At 59.5% G+C, this 22,953-nt stretch overlaps 1 protein-coding gene across 1 annotated transcript in view; it reads left to right on the plus strand.

Moving 5' to 3' along the window:
• DNMT3A (DNA methyltransferase 3 alpha) overlaps positions 1 to 22,953 on the plus strand; it is a 130,398-nt gene that overhangs the window by 32,425 nt on the left and 75,020 nt on the right. The window contains exon 2 of the mRNA XM_029913229.1: positions 11,176 to 11,446. The gene's annotated coding sequence lies outside the window, so the exon portion shown is untranslated. The remainder of the gene's footprint in view (positions 1 to 11,175; positions 11,447 to 22,953) is intronic.

Raw genomic sequence — 22,953 nt, forward strand, 5'->3', positions numbered from 1 at the left:
CTTACTGCAGGAAGCGCCTGTCCATGGGGTGCAATAGATCCCACCTTTGCCACCAGTTGTCACGGAGTGTGTGGGAGTCAGGACCCTGCATCCCTCTTCCTGAGATTCACCGTGACTCTCAGCCAGCCAGTAAAACAGAAGGTTTATTAGATGACAGGAACACAGTCCCAAGCAGAGCGCGTAGGTACAACCAGAACCCCTCAATCAAGTCCTTCTGGGGAGTTCAGGGAGCTTAGACCCCAGCTTGGGGTTCCCTGTGTTGCACCACCCAGCCCAAACTGAAACTTAAAACTCCTCCAGCAGCTTTCTCCCCCCTCCCCTCTGCTCCTCCTTTCCTTTGTCCAGTCTCCTGGCCAGAAGGTGTCACTTCTCCCAACCCCCCTCCTGGCTCAGGTTACAGCTCAGGTAGCTTCCTTCAAGGGAAGTCCCCCATCTCCAATGCAACCCCCCTGCAACATTCCCTGGTCAAATCCGCCCTGCTGCCTGCTCCGTCACAGGAGCCCCTTGCCTTCCGGCACTGAGATTGCTTAGGGTCACCCCTTCCCACAAGGTTTCATCTGAGTGGAGTACTACCTCTGATCTCTGGCCTCTGACCCTGGCCTGACTCTGACCCCGATTCCTGCCTCTCGGTTCTAACCTGGTATTGCCCTGATCTCTGGTCTCTGACCCTGGCCTGACTCTAACCCCGATTCCTGCCTCTCGGTTCTAACCTGGTACTGCCCCTGATCTCTGGTCTCTGACCCCGGCCTGACTCTGACCCCGATTCCTGCCTCTCGGTTCTAACCCAGCACTGCCCCTGATTTCCGGTCTCTGCCTGACTCTGACCCCAACTCCTGCCTCTTGGTTCTCACCCGGTACTGCCCCTGATCTCCGGTCTCTGACCCTGGCCTGCCTTTTACCCTGACTCTTGTTTATGGGACCTCACCTTGCGGTTCCTCCCACTCCTGCCCAGTGGCTCCTGGCCCTGGTGGACAGACTTCAGCCCAGCTGTCACTGCTAGGCCAGACCACCTATACCACGGTCCCTTACAGCATGTACATTTGTGCCAACTCATAGAGCATTTGTGTAGGGGTAGGTTTGTGCCGTGTGTGACGCGTTGTTTGTATGGCTTCCAAACAGTCCACACAATTTGCAGCAGCTCAAAACTCCCCCCTTTCCGAGAGTTTGGTTTTATTCAATTGAGGAACTTGCAGTGAAGCTAGCCAAGCCCTAGCCCTGGCTTCTCTCCAGGCTGGGCTGCTCCCAGGGTTCCTCTCTGAGCTCCGCTCTGCCCACACCCTATGTTCTCTCCCAAAAGATCCGACCCCAGCTCCCCTGTATTCGGATGGGTTCAGTGAGTTACAAGAATCAGCATCTGCCACTAGGCTTGGGGGTTTCAGGCAAACATTGGCATCCTGCTACAGTACAGAGCTAGAGAGCGAGAGACTGCATATGTGTGTGTGTGTGTGTGTGTGCACGTTCACGGGTCCACGTACCGATGAACACACTGGCATGTAGCTGAAGTTACTCCATTCCCTACACTTCATATCTGTGCAATAAAGGAAAGCCCTGGAGCCAAGGGGCGGGTCAGGTCAAGCACTAAAGCAAACACAGCCCTGGGGGTGGCTGGGACCGTAACCCAAAGCATTGCTGCAGGCGGATGCTCTCCCTAGGGGATTTCAGGGCTGTGTGTGTGCAGGCTGAGAGAGAGACAGACCGGGAGCAGTTCCTAAGGCAGGCTTGCTGTGCGGTGGGGTGTTAAAGTTTCCCTGGGCGGGGGGCTGGGCACGCAGGGTCCCCTCCATTTTCCCAGAGGATTAGATCTCTGCCGTCAGTCGCAGAGGGTGGGATTTGTTCGGTCTCTCAAGGGCTGCCCCAATCTGCTTTGTGCTGCTTTGTGACCGACCCCCCCCCCCCCCGCCTCCTCAGGCAGTCAGGACTCTGGGCTAGACGTGCCAGCCATCATCCGCCAGTTCCAAATATCGCTTGCCGCTTCCCCTCCCCCACTCCAGGGGCATCCCAGGGTCCGTGCCCGGCGACCCCTCCCACTCTCATGGCTTGGCTTGCCCTCCTGACACCAGCTCCAGCTGCACACACTGAGGCTGGGCTCCTTAGCTTTCCCCTCCCCAGCTCCAGGCTGTCGCTGTCTCTTCGCCATCCCCACTGCAAAACCCTGGTTCCTCCCCTCCGCTTCTTAACCCCCATGCTGGTGTGTGTGTCTCCTGGCTGTGCCCAGCTCTGCCCTTCCCTGCGTCTCCTCTCCCCCAGTGCACGGCCAGCTGCTTGGGCCTCCTCCCCACCGGCTCTTCAGCTCCTGCCCCCTTCTGCCCTGCCCCCTGGCACAGCCTGCCCGTCTCCTGTGGGGCCAGGCCTTGGGCGAGCAGAGGCGCTGGGTCTCCGGGGCGCTCGGAGCAGGCGAGTAGCTGGGGGCGAGGGGAGGCTGGCCCGTGACTGGAGGAAGTGACTGTGAGCGAGGCAGCGTCAGGGCCAGCGCTCAGCAGGAAGCGTCTGCTGCAGGCGCTGAGAAAGAGAAACAAGTGCGGGGAGGAGGCTCCTGGGACGCAGGCAGGCGGCAGCTGTCCTCGGGGGGCTCCGTTCGGGGATGCGGTGGGGCCTGCACCATGGTAAGAGGCAGCCGCCCCTTGTGGCCTTGGATGTGCTGTTGGCGGGCGGGGTGTCCGTCAGCACATGGCTGAGTGGGTGGGGGGTTCCACGGTGACACCTTCCTCCCCTCTCCTGGGGACCCGGTGCAGCGGGGTCCATCCCTGGCGGACGGCTGGGCGATCTCGCCAGCCTTGGTGCCAGGGATTTGTGAGTTAGTTGTGGGGGAATTGCAGCGTCTGTGAAAGGGAAGGATACGGAGAGCTCGAGAGCGACCCTCGAGCCTCACCTGCAGCCCCCCCCCCCCATTTTAATCCTTGGTTCAGACCCCCTAAGCCCAAACCCCTCGAGCCTCACTGCAGCCCCCCAGCTATTCCAGCTGATGGAGCAGAGGCAAAGCCAAGCCGTGTGCTGGCAGGCTCTCTGTGCCATTGTGCCCTGTGGCCCCCTGCCAGTGTGCATTGCATCCTGGGACATGTAGTTTCCACAGGGCACGATGCTGGCATCGGCACCGTTCTGCATCAGCCCGGCACAGCGCCTGGCCCCACTGATCGCTGCCAGAGCCCCGGCCCTGCTTCCCTTTTCACTTATCTGTGAAGACCAAGTGAGCAGCGAGCGGCCGGCCAGTGCCAGGGGCTTCGGTGGGGGGAGGGGGGGGTCTGTGTGGTACTGGCATGGCACCAGGACAAGGCTGCCTGGTAGGAGAGAGATGAGGGGCTGAGCAGCCTGCGAGCTTTGGCCAGGGGGAGGCTCCCTTGGGGCCAGTTCAGCTGGACTGAAGGAGTTCCTGCTGCCCACCTGTGCCCTGCAGCGCAGAGGGGGCTGGACTGAGAGCAAGTCACGTTCGGGGCATGGGGACTGGTACTCCAGGCTCGTCTTCCTGCCTTAGGGACAAGCCTCTTGCTTCAAACCCAGGCTCGCCTGCAGGGCCTGGGCCGAGGACAGGCTGGCACAGCAGGCGCTGAGTGGGAGGGCCAAGGTCTCGCCAGGGCAGGGTGGTGCAGGTGCCCGAGAAGGCTGGCACCACGTGAGGTTCCAGCCGCTGAGTGAATTCTCCCCAAAGCACCTCCTCTCTGCTGCTCCCTCCATGTTTGGCTGGGCTCCAAGCAGGCCTGCCTTGGTCCACGGGGAGAGTCCCTCAGTTCTGCGGTGCCCCTGGTGTCTTGTTCCTCCTCAGAGGCAGGCTGAGCTAGGCCCCAGGGCCAGGCCTGTTCCTGCTGCCTCACTTGCGGGAGGGGGGTGCGGAGGCAGAGGGAGCCGAACGCTGGGTTTGGAGCACAGGAAACTGAGCTAAGTGTTCAATACCTCATGCTTGCTAATGGAGCATGTAATGTGCCTGGTGAGCTCATGGCCAGAGTCCTGGCACCCCGCCGGCATGGGGCCTCTGGGGCCGGGAGCCTGAGCTACCGCAGCAGTTGAGCAAATGGCTGCTTCAGAGCTGGTGCCCTGTTTACCCATCGTGCTGCCGGGTGCAGGGTGGCCGTGTGAGACAGGGACTCTGCCGAGGGACTAATCAGGGGCTCGGTGTAGGGGCAGTTGGGGGACCGCTACGGGGGACCCAGGTGCAGCCCGGAGCAGTGTAACTCGGGGGAGCGCTCTCCCCCTTGAGTGCAGATCTCAGTGCTCCGGCGTTGTGCTGCAGGGAGCAGGGGGCATGTCTGAGCAGGGGTGTTCTGGCTAGTCGGCTGGCTGGGTGGCCCCCATCAGCAGAGTCGCTGGACACTTCCCAGTTTAGTAATAACCCAGACTCTGCCCTCCCCACCTGCAGTAGCAGCATGGAAAGTAGCAGCAGCCAGAAGACAGAGTTCTGATTCAGCCTGGGGCTCGGCGTCTCTCCCCTCTTGTGGGAGTGAGGTCCATAGGCCAGGCCCAGCTCCCGGGAAAGTTCTGTCTCCCCCCCCGGGGGATAGTTTCTTTGCTCTGGAGGAAGGTAGGCCCTGGACATAGGGAGCCAGGGCCATTGAGTATCAGGACAGAGACCTTGACCTGGCTGGAGTGGGGCATGGGCTGATGTGTCCATGTGTTGCTAAGCAGAATGGCGCTGGACTGTGTCCCAGCTGGAGGTTTTTGCGGGTCTGACTTTGTTCCTAGATCGAATGAATTGCAGTAATCAGTCCTGGAGGCGGATCTCTGTAGCCAGGTCTGTCAAAGGGCCCAGGGTGGCCCTGGGGAAGAGAATGGGGGCCCTAAGGCAGCCTGGAAAGAAGAGCCCCCAGTGCTGCCCCCATTGGATTTGTTGCTGGTTTGTGTGTGTGCCCGATATCCCGGGGGGCTGTGGCCTGGCCCCGATCCTGCAGCTGTTATGGAAAGAACCAAAGCGCCCCCCTGCAGCCAGCACTGCCTGCACGCGTCCTTGCTGGGGTTTGCAGCGCACGCTTGCACTTTCACTCTCTCTTGCCACGGAAACCGCTGGGCCTTTCACTCTTAACTCCTCACCCTTCCCCTCGCAGCCTCTCGCTGTGCGGGGTCTTCCTGGAGCCCTGGCAAATGGCACCCGAGCGCCGGTGCTGAGCAGGGTGGGAGGCCTGGCCCCCCAGGCCTGGGAGGACGGCAGGATGGGACAGGAGCCCGCTGCACTGCTCCTCGCTGCCGGTGCACGGCTGCTCACCCCTGAGCCCCAGGAGCAGGAGGCAGAGGGGGGATCAAGGCTGGGTTGGCTCTCACACCATCAGCCGGGCCCCCAGGCTGCCAGCCCTGGCCTTCTCCCCGCAGCCTGGGAGCCAGCAGTGAGGACGCTCCAGAAGGCACACACCAGTCCGTGCTGCTGGCAGGGGCTAGGGAGCGTGATTGAGCAGCTGGATTTCCTAGTGTAGACAAGGTCTGGCTCTCACCCCCCAGTCCATGTCGCCCATGTGCCCTGTGCCAGCGCTGGCTCTGACTCCGCCTGTCACACACACACACTTGTTTCACTTTCCCCAGTGGAGGCAGCTGGGTACGCAGGCCGGCTCCTCTTCAGTATTAATGGGCTATGAATAATGCAGGTGCCCAGCTGCTGGGAGGAATCCATGTCCCTGGGCCTTCCTTCGCTTTGGGGTTACATGACTAATGAAAAGTGCGACGAGAAGCCACAGGCCCTCCCTCCCCCGCCCTGCTGCTCTGCCGTTCAGCAGAGACCCGCCCCAGCCACGCGGCACAGCGTGGGGAAACCTGGTGCTCCCGGGACTTGCCGCGTTCTGGCTACTCACCGGCTGGCTTTGGCAGGAGGGTCTATCCTGCTGGTACAGAGCTCTCCGGGGGCCCCACACTCAGCTCCGCGTGGCTCTGTAGCTCTGAGTGCAGAATGGGCCAGCCTGGTGCTGGGGGTGAGATGGGAAATGGGATCCCGAAGACAAAAGGGGTGCACTAGGCGCAGCTAGACCATTCTGGTATCAGGCCTCAGCCAGCCTGGCCCCACCTTTGGGGCTTTGCCCGTGCTCTCCCCAGAGGCAGGCACCATGGCGAGCAGTGCAGTAGAGATACCCGGCGGGCGGCAGATCTCTCAGGGACGGCCGAGCGCCAGCGCCCTGGCCCAGCTGTCCCAGAAGGAACAGCTCTGGGATCCCATCGCATGGCCTGGCCTGTCACTCTCAGGACGAGAAGGGGGCCTCCCTTGGTGCCCCCCACTTGGGACAGCCCTGGTCCCTGGGGGAGGCTCCTGTCCCCCAGGCTGCTGGGTCGGGGGATGTGAGGAACCGGCCTGGGTGTAGCCCTGGGGTCCAGCGGGCTCAGCATTGACGCAGCGCGGTGGATTAACAGCTCACTCCTCAGGCCAGGAGCAGAGGGCGCTTTGTGGGGAGCTGGGGTGGCTGGATCTGCTCCTGGGCCCCGGTGTCAGGAGTAGGGGGAGGGGTAGCCGGGCTCCGTGCAAAGCTGTGACTGGCTGGGGGGCGCTGAGTCTCCTGGGCTCCCTGGGGCTGCGGCAGGGTGTTGGGACAGCAGCGCCTAGTCCTACCCTCTAGCCCCCGGAGGTGCAGGCCGGTGCAGCAGGGCTGCACGCTTGGCAGGCTCCCAGCGTGAGAGGGGGAATCGGGGGTCGTTTGGTTCCCAGTTGCTGGGGGGAGATGGGTGCAGCTCATCCCTGCAGGCCTGGGGCCTCCCGTGCAGGGGGCTGTTTGCATGGCTCATGCCCACGGCTACCCTGCTGTGACGGGACAGGCCGGCGTTACCAAGCAAGGCAGCCTGCTGGGGAGCAGAGTGGCAGATTTGCCAGGGCCGCCGGGCTGCGCGGAGATCCCCTCTGGCCTGCGCTGCTGGAGGGAGCTCAGAGTTAATGGGCGCTGCAGCCCTGCTGGGGGTACGAGTCTATGAGCTCAGGTCACGGGGCTGCCTGTCCCACGCTGCACGCGCATACCTGGCTCTGGAGTCCCATGGTTCAGGGCCAGGCTGAGACCATGGAGAGCCTGACAGACCAAACTGCTCTTGTCATGGTGCTCGTTCTGGGTGAGGGCGGGGAGTTGCAGACACAGCCGAGGTGCGAGGTGCGTGGGTCAGAGAGGAAGCCAAGATTCAGGCTTGAGCAGCAGCGAGGCTGGTTGTGCCATTCGCCAGGCTAGAGGAGGCAGGGGAGGGTGCCGGGAGAGATCAAGAGCCTTGTTGTGGCTGTGTTAAGTTTCAGTGGCAGCTGGACACCCGCGGGAGGACAGTCAAGAGACAGGCTGAGATCTTAGGACCGAGGGAGGGAGACAGGGCTGGAGCGGGCTGTGAATTTGTGAGTCATCAGTTTAAAGATAGGTGTTAAAGCCAAAGCCATGTTTGTGGCTGAGATCGCCCAGGGTGTCTGCGCAGCCCACGGAAATGAGCTTGTCAGCCTGGGTCAGGCTTGGGCTAGCAGGGCGTGGGCTAGTGCTCTCAAAAGAGCTGGGTAGACCGAGCTTTGATGCTATGCTCGGGCTGGAGCTCAGGCTCTGTAGCCCTGTTTTTAGAGTGCCCGCGTGAGCCGGGCTGGGAGGCTTCCTTCTGCATGCTGCGTAGACACCCCCCCCAGAGACAGTGTAGAGGGAGAAGAGGAGGGGCCAAGAATGGAGCCCTGAGGGGACCCTCCCCGTAAGAGGAGAGTGGAGCAGATGAGACACCGAAGGGAGGAGGAAGCTCACGGAAGCCCAGGCATTGCAGGGTGGTCGGCCGTGTTAAAGGCAGCCAGCCATGGCCCGGAGGGGCTGGGGGTGGAGCACTGGCTGTGAAGTTGGTCTCCGAAGAGGTCATTGGAGATCTTTGGGGGGGGTGTCAGTGGAGGGCATGGGGCAGAAGCCAGGTTGGAGTGGGGCTGGGATAGAGTTTGAGCAGAGGACTTGAAGCCAGCAGCTGTAGACGTCTCACGCTCAGTGAGCCTGGAGGTGAGGGGCTGGGCCAAGGATGGTTTTTACGATGGGAGAAGACAAGTCACGGGAAGGGAGTAAAGGGAGTAAAATAACGGGGCAGACTCCTGGAACATCTCCAGGGAGATGGAGTGGTGTGCACGAGGCAGCGGGGGCGGGGGGGGGGTCTCCAGACAGCAGGATGAGTGCCCAGAGTCCAAGGGTTTGCTGGCTGGATTTCAGGGCAGCCCTGCATGCTGTGTCTGACAAATTCTCACCTTCCAAGTGAGATCAATTGCCTGGAACGTGGGGCTTTTCCAGAGGGGTGCAGGGGGTGTAACTGGGGTGGGGGTGGGGATTTGAACTTAGTCTGGGCTCAGGAGAGATGCTGGGCAGGGAAATGGGCCTGGCTGGGGGCTGTCCAGGAGCGGCGCCAGGGTTTTTGGCACCGTAGGCGGGGGTCCTTCCGCGCTCCTCGTCGTCGGCAGCAATTCTGCGGCGGGGGGGTCCTTCCGTGCTCCCGGTCTTCGGGGCACTTCGGCGGCGGGTCCCGGAGCGAGTGAAGGACCCACCGCAGAATTGCCGCTGAAGACCCGGAGCGCGGAAGGACCCCCAGCCGCCAAATTGCCGCCCCCCCAAATCCTGGCAGCCGTCGCCTAAATGGAAGCGCCGGCTCTGGGGCTGTCTCCTGGGGAAGGGCTGGGAGCCCTGGTGACTGGATGGAGCCCTAGAGAACAAACTGGGCAATCCTGGCCTGAGGGGCCTTTCCCAGCTCTGGCTTCTCTGAGCCCATTAGCCATTTGAGCAGCTCTCCTTCCAGGTGGGGCTGGGTGCACGGGTCCTGCGTGGCCCTGATTTGTAAGGCCCAGCAGGGCAGGAAGGAGTGCAGGCTGGGGTGTGCTATCAGAAGGGTTCCAGTGAGCTCTGGGTGTGTGCACCCTCCCACCCCTGCAGGGGTGTCACCCAGCCGTGGTGCAGTGTGCAGGGGGCTGGTGTATTTACAGACCTGGCAGCCTGCACCTGCCCTTCCCCCTGCGTCCCAGCAGGTGAATAATTGCTGGGTGCGGTGTCCCAGGCATGGGCTGGGCTGGGCTGTACAGTATTTATGAGCCTGGTCTCCCCAAGCCTGACCTTTTCCTGCACAAGGTGGGCATGGGGAGGGGAACAGGGTCTGCAACTCACTCTGCAGGCTGGTGTCGGGTGGTCCCAGCCCCCAGAGGCACAGATGCTTCAGAATGGGGCAGAGGGCACGCCGCCCCGCACTGCCCGCTCCCTTCGCCAGGGCCCCCCTCTGCGTGTCACTGGAGGCCTCTTGCCTGTGTGACGAACTGGGACTGTTCTTAATGTGGTCTTTGAAGGCTGAGTGGGGAGTGTGGCTAGGATGGTCTGCATGGGGGGATGGGAGACTGGCCGAGGGAGAATACCTGAGCATGTAACATGAGAACCCAGGAAGGGGTTAGAGGCCAGGTGACACCTTTGCCCCGGAAACTGAACAAAGGCTGGGGAGAGGGACTTCAGAGCTGGCTGGTGACATGGCTGGGAGGCAGACGGGGCTCTGACCTCCCAAGGGGGCTGGGGTGCCCTGGGACCCCAAGATGGACCTAACTGAGGGGATCCTGTTGTCTGTGCCTGCAAGACCTGTCTTGGACTGTATTCCTGTTGTCTAAATAAACCTTCTGCTTTACTGGCTGGCTGAGAGTCATGGTGAATCGCAGGAAGCCGGGGGTGCAGGGCCTTGTGTCCCCCACACTCCGTGACAGCCTGCGCCCCGTGTGACCAGCTTCAGGCTGGGGTGAGCCCTGGATCCCAAGGCCAGACGGGACCATAATGATCATCTAGTCTGACTCCCATTTGAACAGCCAGAGACCTATCCCAGAACCATTCCCAGAGCGGCTCTTTTAGAAAAACAGCAGTCTTGATTGAAACGTGGTCAGTGATGGAGAGTGGCCCTTGGTAAATTGTTCCAGTGGATAATTACTCTCACCATCAAAAATGTACTCCTTGTTTCCAGTCTGAATTTGTCTAGTTTCAGCTGTCAGCCCTTGGATCCTGGTAGACATTTCTCTGCTAGATTGAAGAGCCTGTTATCAAAGATTTGTTCCCCGTGTAGGTGCTTATAGACTGGGATGAAGACATCCCTTCACCTTCGCTTTGTGAGGCTAAATCGACTGAGCTCCTTGAGTCCATCACTATAAAGCTTTTTTCTTAACCCTTTAATTGTTCTCGTGGCTCTTCTCTGACCCCTCGGCAATTTACCAACATCCTTCTTGACTTGTGGCCACCAGAGCTGGACACAGGATTCCAGCCGTGGTCGCACAGCTCCAAAGACAGAGGTAAAATAACCCCTCTACCCCTACGTGAGATTCCCCTCTTTATGCATCCAGGGATCACATTCGCCCTTTTGGTCACAGCCCATGATTGATGGCAGGATAACAGGTCTACAATTTCCTGGGTCATCCCATTTATCTTTGTAGTAGGAAAAGAGCCTGAAACATATGGTGATGATAACACTCTTTCCATTCCAATGGTATCTCTGGAGGATGTTAAACAGAAGTAAGGCATTTTAAACCAGCAGGACCAGATTACTTTCATTCAAGAGTTTTAAAAGAGCTGACTGGGGATCACTGAACTGTTAGTGTTGATTTTCAATAAGTCTTGGAGCACTGGGGAAGGATTTCACGCAGGCCCCAGGAGATGTCTCTGGGGTGCAGTGTGTGTGTATGTGGGGGGGTCGATAGTCTATTGATCTGCTGCCTCTAGCTAGGAGCAGTCCTGTCCCCCAAGCTCGGTACAATGCAGGGGGCTCACTGCTGGGAGAGTGCCTTTAACCCCTGCAGCACTGGGTTCTCTGGCACTCTGGGAGCTGTACAGCACTAGAGGGCACTGACGGGCCCTTTCTGGTGCGGTACGTGGGGCTGCGGGGCAGGACTGTGATGCACGGTGCCGTGGCCACCCCAAGGCTCAGCCCTCCCAGAGGGTAGGTGACTCATGCAGAGTGCCAGTGAACAGGGCACCCCCCGAAGGAGGAGCCAGGGGGCAGGTGGACACGCGGCGGAGAGGACTGGGATGTGCCAATGAGGGCACAGGCCAGCTCTAGCACAAGGGTGTAGACTGGGGGCTGGGCCAAGGGGGCTCTTTGGGGATCCTTCGGGGACCGTATCAAGTGAGGGCACGTGGGACATGGATCAAGGGGCACGTTGGGGGCCAGATTGGGGAGCACCGAGGGCAGATAAGGCTGGGTGACGGTGCTGGCGAAGGTGGCCCGAGGGCCTATGCAGCCCGGAGCAGGGCTCTCAGCCTCTCCCTTTCTCTGTCTCTGCAGGTGGAAAGTAGTGAAGCATCCAAAGACACTGCCTCAGTCCCAAAGTGCCACCCCCCCTGCCAGGATGCTGGCTCCACGGAACAGGTGCTAAATGGAGACCTGGAGACAGACGGTGCCCAGTGGAAAGGCCCAGAGGACAGCGACGGGACCCTGAAGGGCGGGCAGCATGGCGAGGATGAGACAGACAGCCTCCCAGACAGCGAGACGGGCCAGGCCCTGGAGAATGGGCGCTGCACCCCGAAGGACAGCCCGGATCCCCCGGCCGATGAGGGTGAGCTGGCCCCTTCCGCCCCCCAGAAGAAGAGAGGCAAGAGGAAACTCTTGGAGACAGCTGGGAAAAGTAAGACCTTAGCGTTTAGGGCTCCCGTCTATGGGGCTGGCAAGATCCAGGAATGCGGGTAACGTGACCTCTGACCTGCCCGTGGTCCTGCTGTCTCCTGCCTGTGCCCCTGTGGTGCCACCATCCAACTGATGTGCCCTGTGCGGGGGGTCTGCTATGGAGCAGGCCGGGAGCAGGCTTAAGAGGTACTGCTGGAGTCCTGGGCACCAGATGGCTGGCTGGGAGCTCAGGGACACAGTACGGGGGTAGTTTCTTTTGGTCCAATCCTCTAATTTGTCTAGGTCCCTCTGTATCTGATCCCTACCCTCCAGCGTATCTACCACTCCTCCCAGTTTAGTGTCATCTGCAAACTTGCTGAGGGTGCAGGCCACGCCATCCTCCAGATCATTAATGAAGATATTGAACAAAACCGGCCCCAGGACCGACCCTTGGGGCACTCCGCTTGATACTGGCTGTCAACTAGACATGGAGCAGTTGATCACTACCCGTTGAGCCTGACGATCTAGCCAGCTTTCTATCCACTTTATAGTCCATTCATCCAGCCCATACTTCTTTAACTTGCTGGCAAGAATACTGTGGGAGACCGTATCAAAAGCTTTTCTAAAGTCAAGGAATAACACATCCACTGCTTTCCCCATATCCACAGAGCCAGTTATCTCCTCATAGAAGGCAATTAGGTTAGTCAGGCATGACTTCCCCTTGGTGAATCCATGCTGACTGTTCCTGATCACTTTCCTCTCCTCTAAGTGTTTCATAATTGATTCCCTGTGCGTGTTCCCAGCTTCCCACTGACCACCCCCACCCCATGGGCTCTGTGCTCCCAGCTGCCTCGCTGCTCCTAGAACGGGGGAGACCGAACCATTGGCGGGGTCCCCTCTCCAGTGTGGGGAGAGAGTAGGGATGCACTGGAAAGCGGATGGGGAGGCACCAGTGCCAGACTGCCAGCTCTGGGCTCAGCCCTCAGTGCCCCCCTGCCCGGGGAATGGGCTCTGCATTGCTGAGCTCTGGGAAGGGAAGAACCTGGAGCGGGTCCCTGGAGGGCTGTCGGGAATAAACGCTGGGTGCAGCTAATGGACCTAGCTCTTGTGCGCCCCCTAGTGTTTGTGCTGTACTCAGTCATGTCAGTCATTGCTAATCCGGTTACTCCTCTTCGCCCCAGCTCTGAGATCCCAGTCACCGTCTGGTGGCCCGCAGGGAACAGGGAGAGGCAGGCCGCTGTCGTCTCGTGTTCCCTGTCCCCGAAGGCAGGCGAGGGCACGGCTTGGTTTTGAGAAGGGCTCCCAGGGCGCTGCACAGAGAGAGAGTGACCGGCTCCGATGCTTTGCTGGGGGCACCGAAAACCCAGCTGCAGCACGTTGAGTGTGGGGACAGTTCTACACCAGCCCCGACCCAATGTCCTTTGTGTCACCTGAGAGGTGCTTGGAAGTGCGCTGGGCCTCCTCAGGAGACAGACACACGCACATGCAGTGCAGTTCAGTGAGGCTCATTGGCATGAGACGCTCTACAGGCGCTGTCAGAGTGTAACAGAGACAGAACCCCGGAGTACAGGCTGCCCAGGCTCTGGCGTTAACCCTGCAGCCAGTCCTGACCCATCGCTGCTATCTCCGCCCTCTCTCCCCTCCGGGACCCGGTTTTCCTGCTTGCTCGTCATAGCAGAGCCTTTGCTCATTTCTGGCCGCGGGAGGGTGTCTCTGTCTCCTCCTGCCCTGGGCCTGAGCCGTCTATCGCTTATGTTGGTGTAAGTCAGATGTCACTCCTTGTAAGTCCTGGAGGGGGAATTTGGTGCAGACAAGAGAAGACTCAGGCCTTCTGCTGTGCTGGCTGCGGTCCCCTCCTCTTGGGTTGGACACTGCTTTGCGTCAGCTTCCACCTCCGGATCATGGCCCCTGACTGTGTTCGATGAGCATTGGCCTCAGCTTTGCACGGTCCCCGCGGCGAGGTGGGGCATTGGTACGTTCTCTCAGAGCCCGGGCTGGCGTGCTGGGCACCTTTCATGTTGGATGGAGTGGATGGTGCCAGCTTTCCTCAGGCGGAACGGGCCCAGTTCTGCTGTGCTGCCCCTGAGGCTTCCGTCGCTGTGATTGGCTGGTGAAGTGAGGCACCAGACGTGGGTGCCAGGCAGTCGAATGGGTGGGGCTGGGCTGGTGGGGGCTGTGTCTAGCCCGTGGTTTCTCTGTGGCGGAGAGGCCTGCGGAGTTTTTTCTTGCAGTGCTCTCAGAGCCCGTCTGCAGCTCCCTGCGGCTCAGGGGTGCTCAATCTCTCAGTTCTCCGCTGCCCTGCAGGGCCCATGTAGCACTGCAGGTTTCTAGGAGGGGCCAGTTCCTGTGGAGACCAGCTTGCCCAGGTCAGTCACACACACAGGCTTCCTGCCCCGTGAGCCAAGAAAGCTCCTGCACTCCCTGGGCAAGTTTGTCTGTAGAGGCATCAGGAGTGAGAGGAAGGTCAGGATGTGCCCCCAGTATCCCACCGCCTGCCCTCTCCCAGCACCAGCCACGGCTCTGCCTTCTGTGGCTTGTGTTCCCCAGCCAGCTCCTAAACCCCTTAGGAAACGGCCAGCTCCCAGTAGTAAGCCCCTTTCCCTCTCTGCCCGCGAGATGGGTCAGACTGGGCTCCCCGCTGGGAGAGCGCCCGGCTCCTCTCCTCCTGGCCCTGCTGGTTGGGCTGGGATGTCTTGAGATTGCCCTGGCCTAGCCTGGGGCAACCTGACCTGGCTTTGTGGCCGAAGGGGAGTTGGCAGAGCTGCGCTGAGCTAGGCTCCCAGAGCTGCACTGTGAGATCGCTGCATTCGTGCTAGTTCTCACTAATCCTTATCCCGGTTATTCATGCTCCCTGGCAGAGCTGGAGCAGGAACTGCCTTCGTTACCAGCCCGGGCCCAGCTAGCCTGGATCCTGCCTCCGGCTGCTCCCAGATCCCCAGTGGTCAACTGGCCTGACCTCCTGCATAGCACTGACCAGACACCTGCCCCCCAATAATGACCCAGAGCAGATCCGTCAGAAAAACAGCCAGTCGGGATTTAGAATGGCCAGGGATGGAGCATCCCCCGTGGCCCTGGGGAAATGGTTTCAGTGGTTAAGGGGTGTCAGAGGAGGGTGTTCCCCGTGCTGGGCAGTCCTGGGCTGTGCAGGGCATGGCATGGTAGGGCTCCCTTTGCCCGGCTCCACTTTCAATGGTGCCTCTGCTACTGGCGTGCGGCTGCTTTCAGCTGAGAGGCGGGGGAGGGAGGGGGAGTGTTGTAGCTTTTATGAGGTCCGTGTGGGGCGGATGGGGGACTAGAAACCCTTTGCCAGATTGCTGCCGAAGCCCTAGCGAAGCGTTGCCTTCCCTGGCCCAGTAGGGGGTGCTGTTAACCCAGCCAGGGGCTCCCTGCTCCCTGGCACTCATGGCCAGGGATCCTAGAAATCTGTTTGCCGCAGAAAAACGCGGAATTTGTATTTTTACAGCGAATCTTTAGTTTTTACATTTTGTGAAAAAATAAACCCCTGTACAGTGGAACCCTGGTTATCCGATCTCATGGGGACTGGGGCCAGATCGCATCACCAGAAATGCGGGTAATCCGGAGAACTGGCAAAGATCTTTCTAGCCCTTATTTTCAGATGCGGTGGGGCTCAGGCAGCCAGCCCTACATGTCAGGCCCGGGCAGCTGGGAGTTCAGTTAATATGGAGCACCGGATAGTGGCGGCTCGGCTAAACGGGGTTCTGCTGTGTCGAATACAGACATGGAAGTATTTGGTGTATGTAAGCAATGCTATTCATTGGATTGGATTGTAATGATGGATGGCACTGCTGGTAGGGGTTGAACATTGTGTTCAGCTGACACCTGTGTATCTTGCGGCTAGGGAAGCTGAAGTTCAGCGTTTCATTTTCATTGTGGAAAAACGCCAATTTTGGTTGGTTTTATCGGAGAATTTGGGGGGTTTATCATGGAAAACGGGGATCCTTGCCCAAGGCTCTCCCTGGCCTGTAATGCAGTGGAGGTGTGGCTCAAGGAGAGTCCCACGCAGGGGGCTCCGTGGCTTGGGGGGCAGAGTGGAGGACCCCCGGCAGGGATGCAGAAACCAGGGTCCCTCAGGAGTCGGCCCTAGTGGTCTGCAGGGGCAGGAATAACCGGCATTGCAGTTTCCTCGCCAGCAGCCAGGCCTTGGAATTGGACCCGGGGACATTTCGGGATCTGGAACTAAGCTCAGTCCTGGCAGGCCGGAGCGACGGGCTGCTGCACCCATGGCACAAGGCCCCCACACGGCGGGAGGCCAACTGCACCTGCATAATCCGTTGTGTTGGGCACCGCACAGACACATGGGGGCACAGTGCCTGCCCCAGGAGCTTGGGGTTGGGGCAGGGAGATGGCTACAACAAACAAGCAAAGGGGGTCAGCCAGCGCTCGGCACTCCAGTGATCATGGGGCTGGAGGTGGGGAGAGCAGGCTCTGGTCCCTGGGTCCCGGTGAGGTGCTAGAGATTTCCCTCCATCAGTGCTTCTCCTGCAGAGGTGGGGGGGAGGGCAGCCAAGGCTTCATGGAGCCACACGTCAGGTTGTAGCCTCTGGAGCCCTTAAACCCTGGTGGTCTGAGCTGCTGTGCTCGGGGGGGGAAGTGGGGCAATAGGCAAGGCCTGGCTGCCCCTTTCCCCGGCTGCCCTCCTTGTGCTGTGGCTGGGAAGGGGCTGCCTTGTGCTCGTCCCTAGCCCGTGTCAGTGGGCAGACTCCTCCCTGCTCCCCTTCCTTCCATGGCTCTAGCAGGATCTGAGCCTTAACTAGACTGGGAGCTGCCTCTGCTGCCCCGGGGGCCCTGCTTCTGGTCTGGGCCTCAGGCACAACTCCAGTAAGAGTTAGTCACAGCAGCGCTGCCCAGCCACTATGGGAGGGAGTGAAAAGCCTGTCTCCTGTGGCAGCTGCAGGGAGAGTCTTTCATGAGGCAGATGGCACCAGCCCGGTTTGAATTGGGCCGTTTCTCTTGGGGAAGACGTTTACCAGCCCTCAGTTCTGGTCTCAGCTGAAGGCCAAGACCTCTAGCCACACAGTGCCCCTTACTGCCACCCTGGGGTCGATATTGACTCGCAGGGAAGAGTGGCTTTTCCTGGCCTCCCTCCCCTGCCATCCACCTGTTCCCAGGGCCTCAGCTGTGACGGGAAACAGACGTTCCCCCATTGACTCGTTAGCTGCAGAGAGCAGCCCTAGGAAATCTGGTTCTTCCCCAGGATTTCTGAGCGGAGTGTTCTGGTTACTGCAGAGAGAGGCAGCAGGGCGGGGCAAGTTCTCTTTGCAAGCTGGCCTCAGCCATGTGCTCCCAGGCCAGGCAGCGCAACACTCGGAAACATCTCGACAGCAGCGCCTGCCGTGCACCTCAGGGCTTAGGTGTAACTCCCGGCTCCAGCTGATGCACCCAGGGACGTTTCCCTCCCCCCGCTGGTTCTCAGCCTCGCAGTGAAGCTCCTCCGAGCTTGGGTCTGCCGGGTGACACGCAGCCTCCAGGCTGTAGCTGGCCTGGGCAGAAGGGGGTAGTGCAGACCATCACCCACACCAGGACATTCGCAGCTTGAACTGTCTTGTGCTGTGACCATTCAGTGGGATTGGGGTCACCCAGCAGCACCTTCTCGGTCACTCTCCGTACATCCCTCCCTTCTGAGATGCTCACCGTGGCCTGTGGGCACCAGGGAGGGTTTGCAGGGGCTGACCCATGCTGCTTGGCTCTGCCCGTTTTGCGTGTCTGTGTAAACATCCTTTGCTTAACTTTGCGAGGACAGCTTCTAGGAAAAGGCAGGGGACCCTGTGATCCTGGCCAGGCTGAAAACCAGCAATGACGGGGATATTCAAACCGGACACCCCAAAGGTCTGCCCAGCCAAGGGCCGCGCTGGCAGCTTCCGGGAGTCCGAGGGCTGCACCTGGCTGGCATGAACCGGAGTGGACCGCAGATGTCTTCACTTCAGTATGGAAGTGCAGCCCCCCTGAGACCGCAGGTCCCTGAGAATGCAGTTCTGCGTCTTGAGTGGACAGGCTTGGCTGAGATCCAGCATTCCCTGCTGGGAGCTGTTGTCTCTGTGGACCTTTGCCCTGCACTGGACATGAGAGTGGCTGTGGGCCCTGTTGGGCTGCCCCATGTTCCCTCAGGACCCCCTTTTGGGTGCTGGGGAAGTCCGGCTCCTTGTGGGTTTGTGGCCCAGGTATGCTGCCTCCCTGCTGTGGCCAGGGCGTTTCTTGGCTCATTGGTGTCCCGGGGCCCCCCTGCCTGCAGTGCAGGGATCTTGCCCAGTCAGGGAGGACTTCTGGAGCACGGCCTCGTCACACCGTCCTGTGCTTGGCCCCTCGCCCGGCGTGTGGCAGTGGAGCAGAGACACGTGCCCCTAGTTTCTCCCCACTCCCTTTCAGTGGCTTTGGGGTGCTGTTAGGCCCAGGCCCTGTCCTGCTGCTGTGGGAATGCCCAGCGGTAGCTCTCCCTAAGAGCCTGAGGTGGCTGCTGTGATGGGTCTCTCCTGGGGGAGCCAGCAGGTGTAAGGGGGCCTGGGAGCTGGGGCTGGTGCTTGACAGGGAAGGGAGACTGAGACGGGTGCTGGAGGGCCCTAGGCTAAGGGAAGCGGGCACTCTGGGATGGCTCCCCGGCCATGGGGGCTCTGGGAAAGGCTGAGATGTGGGAGCCCCAGGCATAGCTTGTTTGCCTTCCCAATGGCATTTTCCTGGGAGTCTCATCAAACCTAGAGGGGGTGCTGGGGATCTGCGGTGGGCTCTGGGGTTGTTAGTCTGCAGCTGGCAGCGAACAGCCTCATTAAGCTGCTGAACACAGAGGTGTGTGGGTAGAGCAGGGAGGGTGGGTCGGCGTCAGGGCTGGTTGTTGGTTCATCCCCTGAGCATCTGAACGGGCTCTGAGCCCATTTCCCTTCTCGATGCGATTTCGGGGCCGCATGGGTTGTAGGTAGGTGCCAGCCCCTGGCCCATCTCTGCCCCAGCTGCCTGCCTGCCTGCCTGGAGCTGCCTCAGCTCAGCGTCCCCATCAGGAAAGGCAGGATAAGGCTATGGGCGGGGGTGAGTTGTGGGTGGGGGCTCTGGTCCGTGCTCTTGTACCTTGAGGCTGCGCCGTCCATTTGGGCAAACTAATCCCCTCCCCAAGCCGTGACACCTTCCTGCTGCGCTGTCGGATCACCACGGCCGACCCAAAGAGGTGGGCACTGGGACTGCGTCAGCACACCCCAAGCCAGTGGCCGTGCAGGGCTCTCCGGGAGGGCCTGCCTGGGAAAGGTGTGACTCTTCCAGGAATTCAAAGGGGGCTCAGCTGGGACAGCAGAACTTCATCAGGCCTCCGGAGGATGATTTAGTTGGGGATTGGTCCTGCTTTGAGCAGGGGGTGGGACGAGATACCTCCTGAGGTCCCTTCCAACCCTGAGATTCTATGATTCCCAGCGGAGAGACCACTTGGGGCTTCTTCAGTACAGAGATGGGGTTCCCATCCCACCCCACTGGTCCCTGCAGAGACCTGGAAGGCGTCCAAAATCCTTGGATCTGGATGATCAGCGCTTTCCCTGCAGGGTGGCCCAGGGCTTGGGGGAGAGGCTGTGCAAGGGACTCTCATCCCTGGGAATGCTGCTGCATTGGGGCCACATTTCTGAGCCGCAGGGCCCTGCTGTGGGGGATGGGGGGGGGGCTTCTGCCACGCAGCCCACAGGAGCCACTGCTCCTGCACGGCTGAGCAGGGTCTGCCATGGGCCGCAGCCTTGAGGCGGGGCGGAGGGGTGCAACAGGGGCTCGGGTCTGACCCACTCCCTCGCCCCGCTCTCTGGCTCACTCTGGCAATGGGAGCCAGGCCAGTCTAGGCTGGAAGAGGCGTCAGAGTGCTGGTGCTATGGGACCACTCTGCCCGCTTGGGCATGGAGGCCCAGGGAAGGCAGGGAGGCTGGTATGCAGCCACGGAGCAGAAAGGAACCAGCTCAGACTCCTTCAGCCCCCCTCGAATGGTCGCCTTTCACTCGGGCCTGGGGAATCCCCTCCTCCCTTCAGAGGAACAGACTTCAAAGCCAACAGGGACCACTAATGTCCTGTGTAGCTCAGGCCAGGGAAATGTCACCCACTTACCCCTGTATTGAGCCCTGTAACTCGGGTTTGGCTAAAGCAGCTTCCAGAAAAACAGCCAGTCTTGGTCTGGAGAAATGGAGACTCCACCACTGCCCTTGGTTAACCACCCTCGCTGTTACACCTGTGTCTTCTTTCTAACCGGCATGGGCCTGGCTTTAGCTCAAAGAGCCCTCCAGTACCCACACCCTGTAATCAGCTCACATCTCAGTCTTCCTCTTGAGAAGCTAAAGTGGGATCTCTACGGTCTGCACTTAAAATGTAGATTGACTGAGTTACGGCGCTCAGGGGGTGAGAAATTCATTCCCACCCACGAGCACCAGAGTTAAACCAAACTAAGCCCTGGGACAGGCGCGGCTGGGTCGGGGGAGAATTCTTCTGTCCACTAGCCCCGCCTCCTGGGGAGGGGGCTCACCCCTTTCCGGCGCCGGAGGGAGTGTCTGCACTCTGCTGCCGTGGCACTCGGCACGGACCATTGCCTAGTCTCTCGCCGTAAGGCATTTTCTCCAGGCTTCGAATCATGGTGTGAGCCAGATGCATCCACAACGCTGTGTCTCCATAACTCTAAAGCTTTACTCCCCTTCCCCTCCGCGGCCAGGCGTAGAGCCGCAGGAATCGCAACGCCACATCAGACCCCAGGTCCCTCTAGTCCAATGGCCCATCTCCTGCAGTAGCCAGAACCAGGTGGTTCAGAGGCAGCACAGATCAAATAACCTGTCCCCCACGTTAGGTCGTATTCTGGTCTCTGTGACTAGAGATTGGCGTAAGCGCTGAAGCATGACGTTTAATGGCCCTTCCCAAATGTTTGGTGACATTAGTTAGGATAACTGCATGGCCTTGTTATCCACAGAAACACCCAGTCCCCTTTTGAATCTTGCTAAGTTCTTGGACTCAGTGTCTTCCCTGAGGCAGTGAGCTCCACAGGCTAAGTACATGCTGTGTGACAAAGTACTTCCGGTGGTGGATTTTGAGTCCCCCCCCCCTTTTTATTTTATGTACTGTACCCTCACTCTTGTGTTATAAGGCAGGGGAAAAAGGTGCTCCTGATCTCCCTTCTCTGCATACATACATTCTCTCATAGTCATATTGACTTCATCATGATGTTGACGAGGAGGCATTCTGGTGTGATGGGGGAGCAGAGCCTGCAAGAAGGCCGACACAGGATCCAATCAGAACTTAGTAATAGCCAACATAAAGACCAAACTGTGAAGCAAGAAATGCCCAGCAAGTATGGTGCACTTCCCAAGGCAAGACGTGGTGTTTTGCTCTATGTTCTTATGTTATGTTCTTAACCTCTTCTAATGACATCTCAATCTGGGACAGTTCCTCAGATTTGTCACCGAAAAAGACTGTGTGGCGATCTCCCGCATGTCCTCTGCAGTGAAGACCGATGGGGTTGTGAGGGGACACCACATTCCATCCAGGGTGGCTGCATTTGCCAGTTGATTTGCCAGTCACATGCTCTCCTGATACCAGCATCCTCTCTCGTCTTGGGTCCATTCCTGCAACCCCCCTCCCCCTATTGTTCCAGTGGATGAACCAGGGACATGGGCGCTTCTGCACATTAGAGGAAGAGAGGCACACCCATTCTCCTGGGGAACTCACGCCTTGCTCTCCTGCATGGGGCAATGTTTGCCATCAGCCTCCCACCAAGGCCATCAAGACCCTGCTTAGGGAGTGTGAAATCATAGCACTGCAGTTTCTCCAACTCTCTGGCATGCTGTGCCTCCGGATCGCGGGCTCTAAAGCGCCAGTGCAGGGAAGCAGGGTCCGTCCTGGCTGTAAACATCAATACTTTGCCTCTCACCCCATAACAACTTAGCTTCGTGTGCTGGCCCTTGTCAAAGGCCTTTTGACAGTCCAGTCACAGAGTTTAAGGCCAGAAGGGACCGCCCGACCACGCAGTCTGACCTCCTGTATAGCACAGAGCATGAACACCACCCAGCCTCCGCACACTAACCCAGCAACCACGTTCGACCAAAGGACTGCAGCCCACAGGAAACAAGGCCGTGACGTGCCACTGGGAGAGCCTAGGAGGGGGCCAGGTGCACCAGTGCCTGCAGCCCCCACCCTGGCAAGGGAATAGGGTGAGAGACACCCAGACAATCCTGGCAAGTGACCTGCACCCACACGCTGCAGAGGAAGTCTCTGCCAGTCTGCTCTGGGGAAGAATTCCTTCCCGACCCTGCATACGGCGATCAGCTAGACCCTGAGCGTGTGAACAAGAACCAGCCAGCCACGCACCTGAGAGAGAGATCGCTCAGAGCCCTGACTCACCCCGCCCAGTGTCCCATCTCCAGCCACGGCCATCCCTGATGCTTCAGAGGATGGAGATAAAAAACCAAAACAAACCCCGAATACAGCAGGGAGCAAAAAATTCATTCCTGACCCCTACAGGGTTGAAACCCTGAAGCATGAACTTTAGGAATATAACACAAACGGGGCTGTTCAGCCCTGCCCCCTACCATCACAAACAACGCCATCATCTAATCCCACTCAGAAACGTGTCCAGCTCTCTCTTCAAACTAGTTAAGGTGTTTGTCCCCAGGACTTCTACTCACCCCCTGATGGTTAGAAACCTTCTAATTTCCAGCCGGAATTTGTTCCTGGCCAGTTTAGCCCCATTTGTTCTTGTGCCAGCATTGTCCTATAGCGTCACTAGCTCTTCCCCTCCCCGGGGCGTGCCCCCTGCTGTGTTCATGGTGTGCAGTGAGATCCCTCCAGCCTTCTGCTGCTGGACTGAATGTCACGGAGTCCCCGGGCGATGCTCTGGAACTGCTCCCCACAAAGCCAGTCAGGACTTTGGGGAGCCTCCTCTCCCTCGGAGCAGACTGTCTTCAGGGCAAGAAGCTCACACGGCTTCACCTCCTGGGTCTCTCCTGGGAGCATTCAGCATATGCCCCTCCGTGCGCTTCCCACAGCGAGTCCGCCGCGGCGGGGTCCTGGGGAAGCCAAAGGGTTCTGCACCCCCCACTTCGCAGTCAGACGTGACTCTCAGCCAGCCGGTAAAACAGAGGTTTATTAGATGACAGGAACGTGGTCTAAAACAGAGCTTGTAGGTACAGCAGCGAACGGGACCCCTCGACCGGGTCCATTATGGGGTTCAGAGAGCCAGATACCCACGTCTGCCCTCACTCCTAGTCCCCAGGTAGCTCCAACTCCCAAACCCCCTCCAGCCCCTCCTTCTCTCGGCTTTGTCTCTTTCCTTGGCCAGGAGGTCACCTGATCTCTTTGTTCACCTTTAGCTATTTCCTTGCAGGGGGGGAAGGGGCCCTGGCCATTTGTTGCCAGGGAGACAGAGTGTCAGTGATTTATGCACACTGGCCTTTCCCCACCACCTAGAGACTTAAGAAATGCATAGGGGAAACTGAGGCACCCACACAG

This window comes from Terrapene carolina, unplaced genomic scaffold (assembly GCF_002925995.2).
Source record: "Terrapene carolina triunguis isolate 2854851 unplaced genomic scaffold, T_m_triunguis-2.0 Scaffold523, whole genome shotgun sequence".
Lineage (NCBI taxonomy): Eukaryota > Metazoa > Chordata > Testudines > Emydidae > Terrapene > Terrapene triunguis.